The sequence below is a fragment of the Macaca nemestrina genome, chromosome 4 (genome assembly GCF_043159975.1).
Source record: "Macaca nemestrina isolate mMacNem1 chromosome 4, mMacNem.hap1, whole genome shotgun sequence".
NCBI lineage: Eukaryota > Metazoa > Chordata > Mammalia > Primates > Cercopithecidae > Macaca > Macaca nemestrina.
This window is the reverse complement of record NC_092128.1, coordinates 88,125,924-88,143,354: the sequence shown is the minus strand read 5'-3', so window position 1 is coordinate 88,143,354 and position 17,431 is coordinate 88,125,924. Positions and strand designations below refer to the sequence as shown.

Here is a 17,431-nt window from a genome sequence, read left to right as displayed (position 1 = left end):
TAAATGAATTGCATAATATTTACAGTTTAAAGCAGCTCATTTGGAGCCAAATCAGTTTCAGTTTTAGAACAAAGATGTATAACAAGAAGAGGTCTAGTTGCCAGTGAGAGGCTGCTCAGTTAAAGGCATGTCATGATGAAGGCCCTGAAGAACAATTTGAGACATACTTTTAATCACTTTCCCTCAATGCTAGCCTGACACAAGCAGGCACATGCAATATTTGCCATTTCAACTCAGTTTTCACACTAAAAGTAACACTGGCAAGGATTTTTAAATGACAATACTCAGGGATTGGCAAAGGTGTGAGAACTGATCACTGTCCTACATCAATAGGAGTGTTAATGGGTTTCAAATGTTTGCAGCATAATTTAATGCATATTGTCAGAGGTCTTAAGAAGTATATACCCTTTAATACAGCCATCCTACTTCTAGGAATTTTTCTAAGGAAATAATCCTGGATGTGCATACCCATGTAGCTATTAAAATGTTGATTGCTATAAAATTAGCATAGTAAAAACTGGAAACCACCAAAATGTCCTGTAACTATAGATTCATAAGAATAATTTATGGCATCATATACCTATACGCATGTAGCAACTGGATATACCCACCAAAAGATGTTTTGGGAAAATATTTACTGACAAAATAAAATGTTCATGGGTATGGTCAGTTTCAGTCAGCAGGCCAACAAATATTTCCTGAAAAAAATGTGCCTGATGCTGTTGTAGGTCCTGGAGATAACAGGTGACAGAAGTGGAGAGAAACATACTATGAACACAAAGAAATGAAATACAGGTACTGCTAAGGGAAATAGAGAAGATACAATAGGGTAATGTGCTAGAGAATGACTGGGAAGATGAGCTGGGGCTTGCTTCATCTGGACTGGTCAGGGAAGGCATATCCTCAGAGCTGACATATGAATTGAGGTCTGAATTAAGAAGCCACATCCGATCTGAGGAACATCTTAAGCAGAGGAAACAGCAGCACAAAGCCCTTAGGTTAAGGAATTTGTAATGTCTAGAAGCCTGTGTATCAGAAGGCTAACTAATCATGGTTATTTCCTGCTGGTGGGATTACAGATTACTGTGTATTTTCTTACCTGTAATATCCTTACTTTTCTATAATTGACATGGATTAATTTTTAATGAGAAATACAAGCTAATATAAGTAATAAAATATTGCTTTCATCCATGTACTTTAGATGGCAGTTTCCCAAAATGATTGCTCACAGTAACAAAGATGAGGCCTTAATCTAGAAAATCAGTAGGGCTCATTCTACCCACTTCATGATTAAAACAGTCTATTTCATACATCATTCTTATCTTGGCCCTCTATTTTTTCTGTTTTCTTAGTGGTTAAGTTGGGAAGAAATTAATTTGACCAAGGTAAGATATTCCATGGAAGCATAAGAATAGCTTAACGTTGCATCTTTGTTACAGAAGCTAGGTGTAGTAACATTAAAGCTGTGCATAAATCAGGGCAAATTTATTTTGACTCAAAGTTACAATAAACAAGTTGGGCACAGTGGAATTTACCTGTAGTCCCAGCCTCTTGGGAGGCTAAAGCAGGAGTATTGCTTGAGCCAGCTTGGGCAACATAACAAGACTCTGTCTCTAAAAAGTTATGATAGACAAAATGCATCCCGCTTACCTAGTGTTGAAACGGGGTGAGGCAGCAATCCCTCATGTATGATTTCCAATAACACAAATCCACCTTTAGATGCAGACACGCTATATATGATCTTACAAACAGGGTTTCTAGACACCAGCACTTACTGCAAAATTGTTAAGGGTATGTGAATAAGACATCTGCTTTCTATTGATTCTGTAGAGAGCAACTTACTGAATCATCACATTTCTTCCCACTGAAATAATAACTTTGGTCTTTGGTCTATTTTCTGATAAGATGGTAATAAATGATCCAAAGGAAAACATTCATTTGTAATCATGCTGTATAGCTATTCTCATTTATTTCTATTTAAGTTGATTTGACTTGATCTCTAAACATTCATTGTTTACCGTGGCAATGTAGAGATACGTGATTTGAACTACATGGCAGGTTAATTCACTAAAGATATAGAAGGTCTATGGAAAAGGGAGCTATTCTGCTGCGAGTAATACAAAGTTAACACACTTTGACAAAAGAAGGGAGAGGCTTTGACCTCTACTGAGCTAAATTTTATGAGCAATTGCACCATAAAATTGAAATTAAATATGTGTGGGATTTGGATTAAGTATACCTTGGGGGATATAGAAGGAGGAGGGACGGATGTTTTGGTGGGGTGGGGAGGAATCACTTTCTGAAATTTTTGCTTTAATTTGGCTCTGCCTAAGGGATTTTTAGGATTTATCTGATCTCTGAAGTTCTATTAGACTTTACCATTTAATGAAAAGCAGAATATGTTCAGTGTTAAAAGGGGCTCACTGTGTGGAAACTTTAATTAAAATGGAAAGTTTAGAAGAACATTTATATTAAATATTTTAATCTACTCAGTTTTCTTTTAGATACTTCTATTGTAAAAAAAAAAAAAAGTTCTTAACCTCTCTGAAGCTGTTACAAGTTTACGGGTTAAAGTAGTTTATAAAACAGACAGTTATGGGCTTTCTATACACCAAGGGACCTCAGAAATCTTGGTAGGACAGACGATAAAGAACACCCTGTTTGCTTGGATTACACATAAATAAAATAAAAATCCATCAGACAAGCATCTTGAATAATAAATAGAAGAGACAGAGCATTTGGTATTATCTTCAAGTACTGAAGAATGATCTTTGTAGTTATTTTTATATAAAAATGGTTGCTCTTCAAAGGGCATGATAAAAATATGGTTTTCCTAAAGGAAAATCTCATGGAAATCATGTAATCATTAAATGAATTGCTGATTTGGATCTATTTTTGCAAGACTGCCAGTAAAAAGTCAGGATTCAAAAAAGAGTGGTAACTTATATACACAACTACTAATGAGAATTGAGAACATTGGAAAACATGAACAAAATAATGTTATAGGACTTTCTACCTAATTCAGCTAAAAACAGGGTCCTTGTCACATTGCCATGAAGTATGAGGCTCGCAGATACTTTGAAGGTTGAGAAAATGCAATTTATTGGGCAAAAAGGAAAAAAAAGGGAAACAGGGACCCTGCAGAGCGAGAGTCCTGCTGGTATATCCTTCCTGCCAGTATATCCTTCCTGCCTCACAGATTGAATCCCAGGTTCCTCCCAGGAAGAGGAGGGGCCAAGCTCCTCCCTGCTGCAAATGGCACAAACTTCCGTGGCTCCACCCCAACGGGCACACCTTCCAGTGCACAGGCTGGTTGGAGTTTTTCCAGGAACCCCTTTACACTTGGCTGTCTCATTAAGTGATATAAACAAACATCAAATATGAGTCCATTATTGCCGATTCTGCCTTGGATGTGACAAACACCAATCAATTGATTATTGTACGCAACTAGTAAAATAGACAACATAGGAGTAATGTTTACCATTTTTTGCCAACTGAAGGCTATGACTTTACTCAAGAAAGTAGTTCTGGACACTGTACCTTGACAATGAACAACTGACAACATTCATAGTCTTTTGACAGTAGAGCTGTAATGAAAGACATAGACAGCATTCTTTTTTAATAAGTACACAGAATATGTCTGAGAGCAGCTCATTCTGTCAGTGTCATGAGATGAGGACTCACCTTCAGGACACCCTGAAGTTGTGGACCATTTGCACACCTTTTCAACAGTTCTATATTTTTATATATATATATTTCCCAGGTTTGTCTCAAAGGTGGGGTATTTTAAATACACACACCAAATTGGATTTTTCTTTAAATGATCTAATTTAATGAGATGGTCCGTCCATTGCAAAGTTGTTCAGACTTTGGAAGATGGGAGAGTGATATTTTAAATTCTCTAAAATATATTTCAGAGATGCAGAAGAGAAGCTCAAACTCAAGATATGACATTTATTTTAAAGGCTGATGAAGCTCCAAAAGACCATTTAAACTGCAAGTTGTAATGACATTTTGGAACATTTCAATAAAACATGATAAAGTACAGACTCAAACTATTTTGTTTTCAGACTTAAAGAACTAAGTGAATAAAACTATTAGAATATAAACAAAAGCAACAAAGTTTATTAGTAAAATCAAGAAAAAATTATCGTGACATCTAGAAGAATATTGAAACAAAAATTTTTCATAAACTGCAATGGGTCTCTAAATTTTAGAAGGTAATGAATGACTACAGACACTTCTACCTCTCTACTCTGGGCTGTAGCGCTCCGTTCCTGTCCTTGGAGCACCTCACAAGCAGTCTATGTCTTGTGACTTCAAGGATTCACTATGAACCATAGCATTGGTGTTGTCGAGTGAATCGACTAAAGTTTGTCTTTTTTCCCTTCATATACAATGTAAATTTAAATTTCTAAGTTCTGGTGTTAACTCCCTGTACTCCAGTAGATTCTCCTGTGTACTTCTTCGGAGGCAAGAACCACACTTGAGAGAGTAATGCTGTTAAGTGTTTTCATGCTTTAAATTCTAAGACTTTAAGATTAGGTCACTATCACTCTTCAATCCATGACTACTAGGCTGTGACCCAAATAATGTTTACTCATCTTGCTGACATTCCTTTTGTGAACTATAACCAGCTTTGCCTTAACACAATACTTAAAATTGGCCATTTAATATCTTATTAAATGGTCTCTGGGGAAAAACAATAAAGATGATTGACTATTTTGTATGTTATTTGCCTAAAGATTTAACATTTCTCCACATGTATTTAGGGACATACATTCTAACTTATACTTAATAGACATTACTAATGAAAATATACCACCCATAGAATATTCATATACCAAAAGCTGCATTAGAAGAAAGTAGTTTGGGAGAAACCTTAGGATTTACCATAAAACCCCAGAACTAAGAGCTGTGTAATAGAAAATCACACTCTGTTAGACATGCTTCCCAGTCGTTCTCAGAACTCTGTGATCTGTGGTCACACCCAGAGCTGAGAGACCAGTTGAACTTTGTAAGTTAACTTAATATGGTCAAATAAGTTATTAATATATTTCTACAAGTTTTTCCAGCTTGTGTAGTTAATCATTAAGATAGGCAGAGGTGGACCCATAAAGGGATCTAAAGAATAAATGTGCCTTAATATTTGATAAAGAGAAGGGAAGGACCCCAATCAGGTTTCTCTGTGCTGCATTATTTGGTAATCTTGGGAAAGTTACTTTCTTTTAAATTACCTTATTTAAACGGGAAAATCTGTACGCCAATGAGCTGCAGGTGCAGGACCTTGGTCCAAATATCATGCTTAAGATACACCTGAAACGTAAGTTTCTATGGAAATCCCTGATTTACTTAATAGTAATCAGATAAAAGCTTTTGTCTTAAATGCTTTTTATTGTGCACCTGAAAAGAATTTTATACCCATCACTAGGACCCTTCCTTACCACGCTGGGAGGAACAAATCTCCTTTTCTCTGAGTGTTCTAGAAAGCCTCAGGTGACAAAGTTGCTACCTATTGCAGTTGTCTGCAGATGAGGTAGAACTTGCACTATTCCTTTAATATTTAGTAGTTTTCATTGCTCAGTGTTAAATCTGCCAGATTCAGGAGATTCATTAGTTTATGAAGCTAATCTCCCAAGTCAAGAATATTTCCTCTATCAATTGAGGCACAATAATCAGGAAATTTTAAAAGAGTCATGAAGGGAAAGAATGTTTCTTACCAATAAAATGTGTGTGCTCTCCCAAGCATGCTGTGTTATAATTTCTTTTTTAGATTTGGATAAACATCTAAAATATTCCCAGAAATATTAAAGAACAGTAAACATCAGTTTAGGAAACAAGTTTTGAACCACATGGAACCAATATAAAAACTAAAGTTACATTCATTCTGGAAATGGCAGTCAGATGAAAGGTACTGCCAGATCTTTGCAAGAGCAATATTATGAGGAAGAGAATAAAAATAATCATCTATGGGAAAACATGGGCACATGCTCACACAGCCATCTACACAGACATACTAATCCATGGCCATCCACTCGTGTTCCTCTACATACTTGTATATTTGGATACCTCTGAAAGTTCTCATTGCTAAGTTTAGCTATGTATTTTTATATGGGCCTATTTGTTTAGCTATTTTTCTATATCAACCATTTATACAAAACTCCCCACTCTGTCCAAAACACAGACCAAAGTGGCAGAACACGGACATTCACAACAAATAGGCTAAGGGACAGTAGCCTCAAGCTCTTTTGTTTCCACCAGTTGTGTCCTGAGATTCAATTTATTTGTCCCAAACCTCAGAATAAAAGTATTACAAATGAAGTGCAACAAGAAATTTACTGTTCCTATGAAAATTTGGTTAAAAGTATTACAATATTTTGACAATGGAAGTAATTAAGAATGTTTTTAAATTCGATGTGGGCAAGAAAATTGTTAAAGAATCGGGAGGAAAATATTAACATTCTAGGAAGATTCTGCACTCTTCTTTAAAAGTGTCTCAGTTCTCATTCTATTTTAAAAGTGGGTACAGTAGTTGATGAATTTCAGGTGTGGGAGATACAAGAAAAACAGTGACAAGTTCTAGCAGTAGATCCATATCTAAAGACAAGGACTTGTAACAACCTGGATACCAAAAGATTAATTAAAAGATGCACATTTGTATAAGTTAAAAAAAATTTAAGATGTGTATATATGTTTTAAGGACTCCCTGCTTTAACTACATTTTTCAATTAACCAGTTGCCTGTTAGTCTGGACCTCATCATAGAAAAACTGTCCTGGCCGGGCGCGGTGGCTCAAGCCTGTAATCCCAGCACTTTGGGAGGCCGAGATGGGCGGATCACGAGGTCAGGAGATCGAGACCATCCTGGCTAACCCGGTGAAACCCCATCTCTACTAAAAGATACAAAAAACTAGCTGGGCGAGGTAGCGGGCGCCTGTAGTCCCAGCTACTTGGGAGGCTGAGGCAGGAGAATGGCGTAAACCCGGGAGGCGGAGCTTGCAGTGAGCTGAGATCCGGCCACTGCACTCCAGCCTGGGGGACAGAGCGAGACTCCATCTCAAAAAAAAAAAAAAAAAAAAAAAGAAAAACTGTCCTAATACAGATAACTTACCTTGGTTCCATCCTAGCAAGTGCTTAAGTCACCTTCCAAAAAGATGTACATGTTGCATAAAAGTATAAAATCAAAGCTGAGATTTTAAGGAGGAATGGAAAAAACAAGGAGAGAATAATACAGCCAGTTTTATTCAGTCATGAGATTTGGGTCAGTTTAGTTTTCTAATGCCAAAGCAGAGAGATGAATTAACCACAAGATTCATTGCATCCAAATTAAGAAAAAAATGAAAAACTGGTTGCTCTGGCAAAGCACAACTTTTCCTGATATCAAGAAAAATCTGATAAAAAGTGGGTCACTCTAGCAAAGTTGTTTGGGTACTAACTATAGCTGAAATAAGGTACATTCACGAAGTACGAAGTGTTTGAAAAACTAAAAAGAACTTCATTATACGGCAGTATTTAATCGTAAATTTCCAACATAACCTTGTACTAATAGCAGCTCATTTATTGAGCACTTACCTTATGAGGAACAGGGTTCTCGGCTGATGGGGATGATCTCTTTGTCCTCATGGCATCCTCCTCACAGAGGATAGGTGCTATTATTGGCACCATTTTAAAGGGGAGGAATCTGAGTCCCAGAGGCCAAGTAATTGGGCCAAAGTTGTAGGGCTACCAAACAGAAAACCAGCTCCAGCATGCTAAACCACTTTCCAGCACAAGGCTGAACTTTTCCCTTCTCAGGTATTTGCAGTTCATACTATTGAGCCTACTCCTTGGAAAGCTTCCCTCAGCTGCTTTTGCTTGCAATCGTTCTCATACCTGACTACACACACATTAGAATTACCTGGGAAGCTTTAAAAAACAAACAAGCCTTTTGGCTCCACCCTAAGTAGCTCTGATTCAATCCATCTGGGGAGGGACTTGGCATCAGTATTTTTTTTTAAGTCACCTTAGGTTGTTGACCATTGAAAGTGAGGCAAGCACCTCTTTATACTTAATGATAAATGCAGATTTGCAAAATAAGTATCCTGTCAAACACATTAGTGGCTGGGGTGATTGCACAATGGCCCATGTGCTGCTGCTTGGCCTGGCCCTCTATTGGGCAGCTCTATTGAGAGTTGATACACTTGTAACACTTCACTTTGTCAGCTTTGTGGCTTCAGTCACAATTCCATGTTAACACAAAAAGTTTCATTGACATTATATTACATTAATTTGTAGTCAGCCTTGAAGACTTTTTTGATTATCTTTCCTGTGTAACAAATCATCTCAAAACCTAGTGGCATAAAACACCACCATTTCATCATGCTCACAGATTCTATGAGTCAGAAACTTGGACATTGCAAGGCAGGTGTGGTTTATCTCTACTGGGCAGTGTAGCAGTTCCAGCTGACTTGATTGTACCGGGCAGGAATTATCTGGAGGCTTCTTCATTGATAGATCTTGGCTGGGCTAGAATGACTTGAAGCCTGGCTGCAGCTGAGACTGGCAACTTCAACACCTTACACCTGGGCTCCCCACATGGCCTGGCCTCCTCCTCATACTTTCTGAGCCTCAGGATAGCTGGGCTTTCCACCTGGCAGCTTGGGGCTCTGGGAGTGAATGTTTACTCCAGCTGACATCCACAGTCTTTCCAGTTTCCTGGTCTTTTCTGTCCCTACTTTGGACAATTATTTTGCATAATTTCTGCTGAACTGTAGTGGTGGAAAACAGTCACAAATCTGTTCAAGAGGAGGAGACCAAAAGCCCCACAAGTGCTTTTTAGCCTCAAGGATAAAATCCATTATTATGTTTCCTTCAAAGTATATAATTCCTATCTTAATAACTGTTTAAATATTTATTGAATAAACTGGTACAACCAATTCATTATATAGTTTATAATGGTTTTTATACCTGTTGGAAGGTAAATAGAACTGTATTTAAAGTGCACTTTGTGGCCGGGCACGGTGGCTCACACCTGTAATCCCAGCACTTTGGGAGGCCAAGGCGGGCGGATCACTTGAGACCAGGAGTTTGAGACCAGCCTGGGAACATGGCAAAACCCCATCTCTACTGAAAATACAAAAATGAGCCAGGCATGTTGCTGCACACCCATAATCCTTGCTACTTGGGAGACTGAGGCATGAGAATCACTTGAACCCAGGAGGTGGAGGTTACAGTGAGCCGAGATAGTGCCACTGCACTCCAGCCTGTGTGACAGAATGAGACCCTGTCAAATAAATACATAAATAAATAAATAGTGCACTTTGCAGTGCATGTACTGTTACAATCTAACTGAAGTATTTTATTGTTACCCGTGCTTAAAGCACTATAGATGCATAACTATGTCTGTTTAACTTCATTCCATAGTGAGACAAAGATGCTTGGTTTCAATCATTTTTCCTTGAATATTACTGTGCAAGTTGTGCTAAAACACAATAATAAAATAAGTAAATAAATAAAAAATAAACAAAGTGCCCCTTGCTTAGCAAAGAATGCATCTAATCAGGCTCACTCAGGGTGGTTAGAGCAGGTTGCTTACGGAGAAGAGATCCACGCCACACTCTGCTTTCACACAGCTTTTCATCAATAGATAGCATTGCTTATAAATGGGGTCTGGGAAAAAATAATGGCCTCAGTCAAGCTAATCAATTTTTCTAGATAATAATCCAAAGTGAATGTTGTATGGTATTATTACTTACCAATGTCTGTGATAAGTACAGCCAAGTTTGGGGTTTTCTGGATACTTCTTTTAGTTTTCCTTTAGTTTCCAGGGAGCAAGTTATAATTACAGGAACTTTCAATGATGTTTTAAGGATTATTTTCATCTCACTGCTGCGTTTCTTGTAAAAATGGAAAGTCCCAGATTTGTACTGGCACATTGGATTAAAATTCATCAGTCGCTGCATTTTTTCCAGATCTATTTCTTAATTACTTAAACTGATTTAGGTAATTAGTTGGCTCTCTACCAATCCTTTACTAAGTTTAGTTTGAGGTTTGTTTCAGTGTTGTGATAGGATGAATAATGGCCTCTTAAAGACAGCCAAGTCCTAATTCCCAGAACCAGTGAATATGGGTACCTTGTTTTGTAAAAGAGACTTTGCACACGTGATTAAGTTATAGATCTTGAGGTGAGAGATTATTCTGGGTTATTGGGTTGGGCCAATGTAATCACAGGGTCCTGATAGGAGGGAGGCAGGAGATCAGAGTGAATAACAGCAGATAGAGGCAAGAGATTGGGATGACATGAGAATGAGGTCAAGGGCCACAGAATGCAGATGGCCTGAGAAGCTGACAGAGGCAAGAAAATGGATTCTCCCCATGTCCCAGAAGGAACCAGCCCTGCCAGCACCTTGATGGTTGCCCAGGGAGACTGACTTTGGATTTCTGACTTCCAGAACTATAAGAGAAATAATTCTCATTGTTTTAAACCATTCAGTTTTGGTAATTTGTCACAGTAGCCATAGGGAACTAATATAAACATTGATGTCATTCAAGACATACAGCTGTACATTTCATTTGATTGGTTGAACTATTGGTGTGGATATTGATTCCTACACCTAGTAGCTAAGTTTACTTCATTGCTGTCAAAATGCAAACTACTGTTGGCTTAGATTTTATTGATGACTTGAGAAAATATTATATATGTTCATCTATAAGGAAATCACTAAGTTAAAATTCAGAATTAAAAATCAGATAGAGTGGCTAGTCGTTTTACCAAAGGTTGTTTTGTTTATCAGAGGCAAATTTGCTGCATGAGTCATAAATATCATGGAGCCACACTAAAACATTTCAAAAGTGAGTCAACTTACAAAACTGCAATTTGCTTCCAAACTCTTCAAGTACATCTATCACATAAGGAAATCAAGCAAGGAAGTAAGTAATAAATGTAATAAACATAATTAATACTTAAAATTCATTCAAATACTCTTAAAAATTTTTTTAAGTGCCAAGGGCTATAAAATAGGTTTGGCATTATTAGCCAAATCCTTTTCCTTAGATTCCCCATTTGTGCCCAAATGTACTGAGTTATTCTAAAAATAAAATAAATTACGTGGCAGTGCCTAGATTAGTATCTGGCACATGGTAGGTATACAATAAATATCTGCTGGGTGTGAATGGAAGGGGTGTCGGCAGCTGCATAGCAGCAGATCTTGTTCATTGGCAGGTGATGGATGCCACCCCCAGCTTAGACCCGAGAGAATGCCTTTTCCTCCCTTTCAGTAAAAAAGAGGGTAGAAAAGGTCCCTTCACTCTGGCCCTGTGCCAGGGCCTCCAGTTATTAATATTAGTACAGTAAATAACTAGTGTCTGCATGACATGTTTTCAGGCTGTCACATCTTGACAATGTTAGAGAATCTGTGAACAGGAAGTGAATTTTGAAGTACTTAATATGTGTTTTACTTCAGAGTTCCCTTAAGAGCGAGATAACAGATCTAAGAACAAGTGGTTACTTTAGTAGATCATTTTTGTTCAGTATTTAGGCAAATACCTGATTGATTAATTTGCTCTTTCTTTTCGTCAGTTAAATGTTAGTAAAACATTCTCTCTCAAAAGTAATGTGGAGTATACTGTAAGCTGACTTTGACTGTGCACATGAGCTGTTCCAGAATTTAGCTACATGGCTGAGAAGCCATGAGTAAGGAATAGGAAAATTTTTTTTTTTTTTTTTTTTTTTTGAGACAAGGTATGCCCTCTGTCACCCAGGCTGGAGGAGTGCAGTGGCACGATCACAACTCCACTGCAGCCTTGACCTCTGGGCCCAAGGAAACTTTCCACCTCAGTCTCCTGAGTAACTGGGACTACAGGAGTACACACTACCATAGCCAGCTAACTTTTTATTTTTTGTAGAGACAAGGTCGAGGCTGCAGTGAGTCTTGATCATGCCACTGCCTGGGTGACCGTGAGACTCTATCTCAGTGTGTGACCCCCAAATGCAGTAAAGCTCTGTTTCTGATCTGAAACTATATAAATCGATGTTTTAGGCTCATTGTCCTTTCCAACATAGTATAAATTATTTTTTGTAGAGTAGTGATTCTCAGCCAAGGGAAATTTTGTCTCCTAGGGGACATTTGACAATATTTGGAGACATTTATGGTTGTCACAACTGGGGGTGGAGTGCTACCAGCATCTAGTGGGGAGAGTCTAGAGATGCTGCTAAACAACCTTCTGTGCACAGGACAGCCGCTGCAACAATGACCCCAAACATCAATAGTGCCAAGGCTGAGAAACCCACGAATAAGCTCATGCAGGGAATGACATGGGTTAGGGAAGGGAGCTTGTTATGAGTGAAAGCTAGCAGTTGTGTTCCCTGTGAACATTTTGCTGGTTGCCTAGTTGCAATTTTGCAATGTTGATTATTACTTAAGGGGAAGTAAAGCATGCTCAAACTGAGTGGGAGATGCAGATGTAAACTTTCTTAACCATGATAAGGTTTCTCTGCTGAGGACATTTAGAAATATGATTTGTGCATTTACAGAAATATAAGACATTTAAATGATCCATCTTCTTAGTTTTACTTTATTTCTGAAGAAAACACTCACATGAAATTCTATTCTTTTGCTATTCTTAGGCATAGCAAAAGAATTCTCTGATGGGAACTCTTCACCATACCAGGAAATTTATTCACAGTGGAAAGTCCTACATATTTTCTTGCTGGAGGCTCAAGTCCACCCACACTAGGCAAGGCATTACCTATAAATGCTCAATATTCAAAAGCGTAGGCCAGTAGTTGGGTCACCACCTGGGAGCTTGTTAACAGGCAGAATCTCAGGCCCTACCCAGACCTACAGAATCAGAGTCTGCATTGTGACAAGATCCTTCAAGGATTCCCACGCATATTCAAGATCAAGAAGTACCGAAATGGTTTTCATTCCATGGTAATAAAGCCCTAATATCTGAGATTGCGAATAAAATGGATTTTATTCTTATCAAAATATGTGGGGATTTGTTTATGACTAGCAATGCTGTATTGGGAAAGTTGGTTTACCTCTTGAGCTTCAGTACTGTCATTTGTATAAAGAAGGAGTGAAGATGAGAAGATCTCTAACTTCTTTTCTCGCATTGTAGGGAATACAATGTTTTTTTTCCAGTGTAAACACAATCCATACAGTCTGGGTTGTCCTGCTGAGGGTAAACGTAAAAACCAGAGGGTCTCTGGCCAGCAGATGCCAGAGTTGCACAGAGCTATGTTAATAAACAGTGACTGAATTCTTATGGAATTCCACCTCCAGTCTCGAAACTGAGCCTACTGAAGGGGTGTGCCCCTTGGTTGGCACTTGGGCCTATTCTTGGCATTGGTATTCTCTGCCTCAATGTTTGCCTGAACATTGCATATAAATTAACCCATTATTCGGAACCAGCACAGTCTGCAGAAGTGGGCTCTGCCTGGGAGTGCCAAGGGGTAGCTCTTGGGCCATGCCCACTGCTCCTGGCCACCTCACTCGAGTGTTGAAGTAGAGGTCGTCCAGCTACATTCTAGTAAACACTGTCTGAATATTGAGAGGCTGGGTGTGGGAGTATCTTATAGGACAGCTCACAAAGATAAAACGTGATCTACAATTCAACTTATTTCAAAAACTACCTCTGGCAAGTGATTTGGGGAGATAGTACTTTTGCTTTTCTTGGTGCACTCAAGAGACTGCATTAACTTGAATGCTGTAATTATTTCACATTGCACACATATATGAAAACCTCATATTGTACTCCTTAAATATATACAATTTTTATTTGTTAATTGTACCTCAATAATTATACCCCAGAGCTGGAAAAACATATATATTTGGGTATTAGCCTACATGTGAGGATATAAAAATGTTCCATCATATATATAACCTAATATTTTAAATAAAATATTTGGTTGTCCAAAATTTACAAACACATGCAAAATAGAAGAGAGTGAGAGACTGCAAGATCACACTGGCAAGCCAAATCACAGATTCCACCACACCTCTGTTCCTATAAAGTACTGGAGGGACCTTGAAAGTTACTTTGCCTTTGAAAAAGATGGAGTAATTAAAGTAGAAAAATAAAAGTTATTTTTACTATAAACTTACTATATTTACTTACTATAAACTTACTGAACTTAATATAGTTTCCTATACTAGGGTATACGAAAAATATATGTTTACTATTGTATAGGTAGCCAGTATAAACTGCTCTATGATCTAAAGTTGTGAATAATGCCACATTTCTTTATTTCCCAAGTCAAATTAGAACTGGGCCCAGCTGCCAACCATCAGATGGCAGAAAGTCCAGATTACTTTCTCTCTCTGGTCATTCAATAATTCGGAAGGCTCAAGCCTTGCCTCTGGCAGATGGTGAGGTTGGAGGCCTGGGGTTGGCTTCCAAACTGGTGGCTACTGCAGACCCCGTGCTGCTCCTCATGTCAGGCTCTGCTCACACTGGTTCACTGCCATTGCAGTTCCACATATGTTCAGCTTTTTGCCTGGCCAGAGCAGCCCTCCACTGATGGATTCACTCCATGATGAGGTTACTCCATTCCCACTGTCCCATTAGGAAGAGGTTGGACCTTAGACATAGAACAGACTAGCCCTTCCACCTCCTGGAAGGAGAAAGTTTCTCTTCCATACCTGGCTAAAGAGCCACAGGGGTCACTCCTCCTGCCCCTCTGTGAAGGGCACCCACAGAAGAGACACATGCAGGTTAAATTTCCAGCCAGTCAGTCTGCTTTACTGAGTATGTTAACTTTATAACACTTTCTTATATCTAATTAGAGATAGAGCTGATATCTGAGTCAACCAAGGAACTTAAAAAATGCAGATGGATCTCTGCTGGAGCAAAGCTGTGTTTTCTAAAGCTCTGTGTGTGTTTCCAATGATCTGCTGGCTTGGGAATCACTGGAGAAAAGAAAAGCGCATACTTGGGAGTGAAACAGCCCAGGATTGTGATTCAGCTCTGCTACTCATTATTCCTATGAACTTGGGCAAATAATCACCTCTCTGAGACTGTAATTATTATTATTTAATTTGTAAAATATGTTTAAAAAAGAATCTCAGTCTTCTATCATAACGGTAAAAATTATAGAGCAATCATTACTACTTGATGAATTTTTAAGCACTGTAGTGGGAGTTTGCTTTGTTACAATCTAAACTGTCTGGAGAGCAATTGGCAGTTACTTTTTGGACATTTTAAATGTACATATCCTTTGTTGCTGATATGCCAATACTAAGAATTTAATGAAACAAAATGTCTCCAAAAGTGCACAAAGATGCACAAAGATAATTATTTCTGCATTGTCAAATAGTAAAAAAATGTAAACAGCCTAAATTCTCATTAATGGGGAATAGATTGGATAATTTGTGTTGTAGGAATACATTAAATCACTATCCATATTCTTGTAAAACACCTGAATTACATATACAGTCATGCAATCAACACCTTAACAGTGAAAAAGCTACACACACACGCATGCACACACACACACACACACACACACTACATTGAAATGATTGCTTACAAATAGCATATGAAAGTATATATTAATACATCAGTCACAGGTCATTAAAAATGGCTACCTTTGAAGACTGGCTTAGGGAGATGGTACTTTCGCTTTATTTATTTATTTCTGAGGTGGAGTCTCACTTGGGAGCAGTGGTACAATCCTGGCTCACTGCAACATCTGTCTCCTGGGTTCAACCGAACCTCCCGCCTCAGCCTCCCAAGTAGCTGGGATTACAAGCATGTGCCATCACACCGGGCTAATTTTTTGTATTTTTAGTAGAGACAGGGTTTCACCACATTGGCTAGGCTGGTCTCAAACTCCTGACCTCAAGTGATCCATCTGCCTCGGCCTCCCAAAGTGCTGGGATTACAGGTATGAGCTGCTATGCCCAGCCTTGCTTTTTTATTTCAAGCATTCCTTTACTCTGAAATTTTCGCACTAGCAAGTGCTGCTTTGGTAGATTTTTTTGAACGTTTATTAAAGCTTGACTTTGTACAGTGGACACATATTATTTCTGTAAGCTGAAACAAAAAAGATGAACAATTTTTGATTACATAATATTACCAATCCTACCACTGTGTGGTCATCAACATACTATAAACTCTTATTCACTGCATATAATTTATTGCATCAAAGGTCTCTCTTCTCTGGACTCAGCATGAATAAGTGGCTTCCTTCTAACTGCCATGTTCTGCCAGGTGATCAACTCTACAGAGTAAGCAGCCATTTATGAATTTCATGGGGGCAGTTGGAAAAGAGAAAGACACAGATGTGACACAGGACTTCTCAGAAAACGACCACTTCAGTCCATTTCCTGGATTTTCTCCAACACAGCAAACTCTGTCCTTTTGGAAGTGCTCCTTCTTCTAGTAGTGGCTGTCAATTAAGGGCAATTTCCTCTCAATTCCAAGGGAACATTCAACAATGTCTGGAGACGTTTTTTGATTATTACACCTGGAGGTGGGCGTGTTACTGATGTCTACAGGTGTAGAAGTCAGGAATGCTGCTGAACATCCTACAATGCACAGGACAGACTTCTCTACCCAGAAGACTTCTCTAGCACAAATAGTGCTGAGGATGAAAGCCCTTGCTTTACATAGAGATGAAAGGGGCATTCCTTTTAAGTGGTGAGGAAATGCTATGCTTGCCTCGTAAAGTCAGCTTGTACCATTCATAACTGTATTGATGGTTTGTGTCAAATTTTAAATACTCATGGATTTTTAACTAAAGCAATTAAGGAGAATTGGAGGCTCTAGATCTTTTAATGGGTATATTGCCACCATTATAAAATTAGAAAAAGAATCAGCTACTATGAACTTCATTGACAGGAATTCCAAATTGACTATGAATGTTAAATGCTCTCTCAGCATCAGTTGTATCTAGTACCACAGCTTCTAGCAGTCAGGGTTGTGACCAGAATGATTTTTCTTCCTTTCTTTACATTTTTTGGTTTGTTCTTTTTTTCAAAATCATTCTCAAAAAGTGTGTGTGTGTGTTGGGGGCAGAAGGGATGGAGAAGGATTTGAATTTGATTAGAACAAGAATATATTAAAAAAATTGTATGTAGCATGAACAGAAGATCTAAATGCAAAATAACAGCAGAAAAAATGGAGAGTAGCAGGTTAACACAAGCTAGTGAGAGGTGAAATAATAACAAAATTGTGCAGACTTGTAAGGACATAATCCATTACTCTAGTTGTGTCCTGATCTGGTTTTGAGCTTCTTGGTGTTCAAAATAAAAAGGGAATCATTTACAATTTGTTAGGGGAAAACAGGCTGTTTTCTTAGTTCTAACACTTAAGTAAAAGGCCTATGGATCTTTTCTAAGAGGTTTAACTATGTACCCTAGAGTAAATAGAGTAATATGTCTTATAAGGAAACTAAGATAAAAACAACACAACAAACCTCAGTGAAACACTTTCTGCAGATGACCCAA

General features: G+C 38.2%; 1 long non-coding RNA gene across 1 annotated transcript in view; it reads right to left on the bottom strand.

The window, feature by feature from the left end:
- Positions 1-8,849, bottom strand: part of LOC105475641 (uncharacterized) — an 87,868-nt gene extending 79,019 nt beyond the window's left edge. Inside the window, exon 1 of the long non-coding RNA XR_983533.3 lies at positions 7,572-8,849. This is a non-coding gene — a long non-coding RNA (uncharacterized lncRNA). The remainder of the gene's footprint in view (positions 1-7,571) is intronic.
- Positions 8,850-17,431: the final 8,582 nt, after the last annotated feature.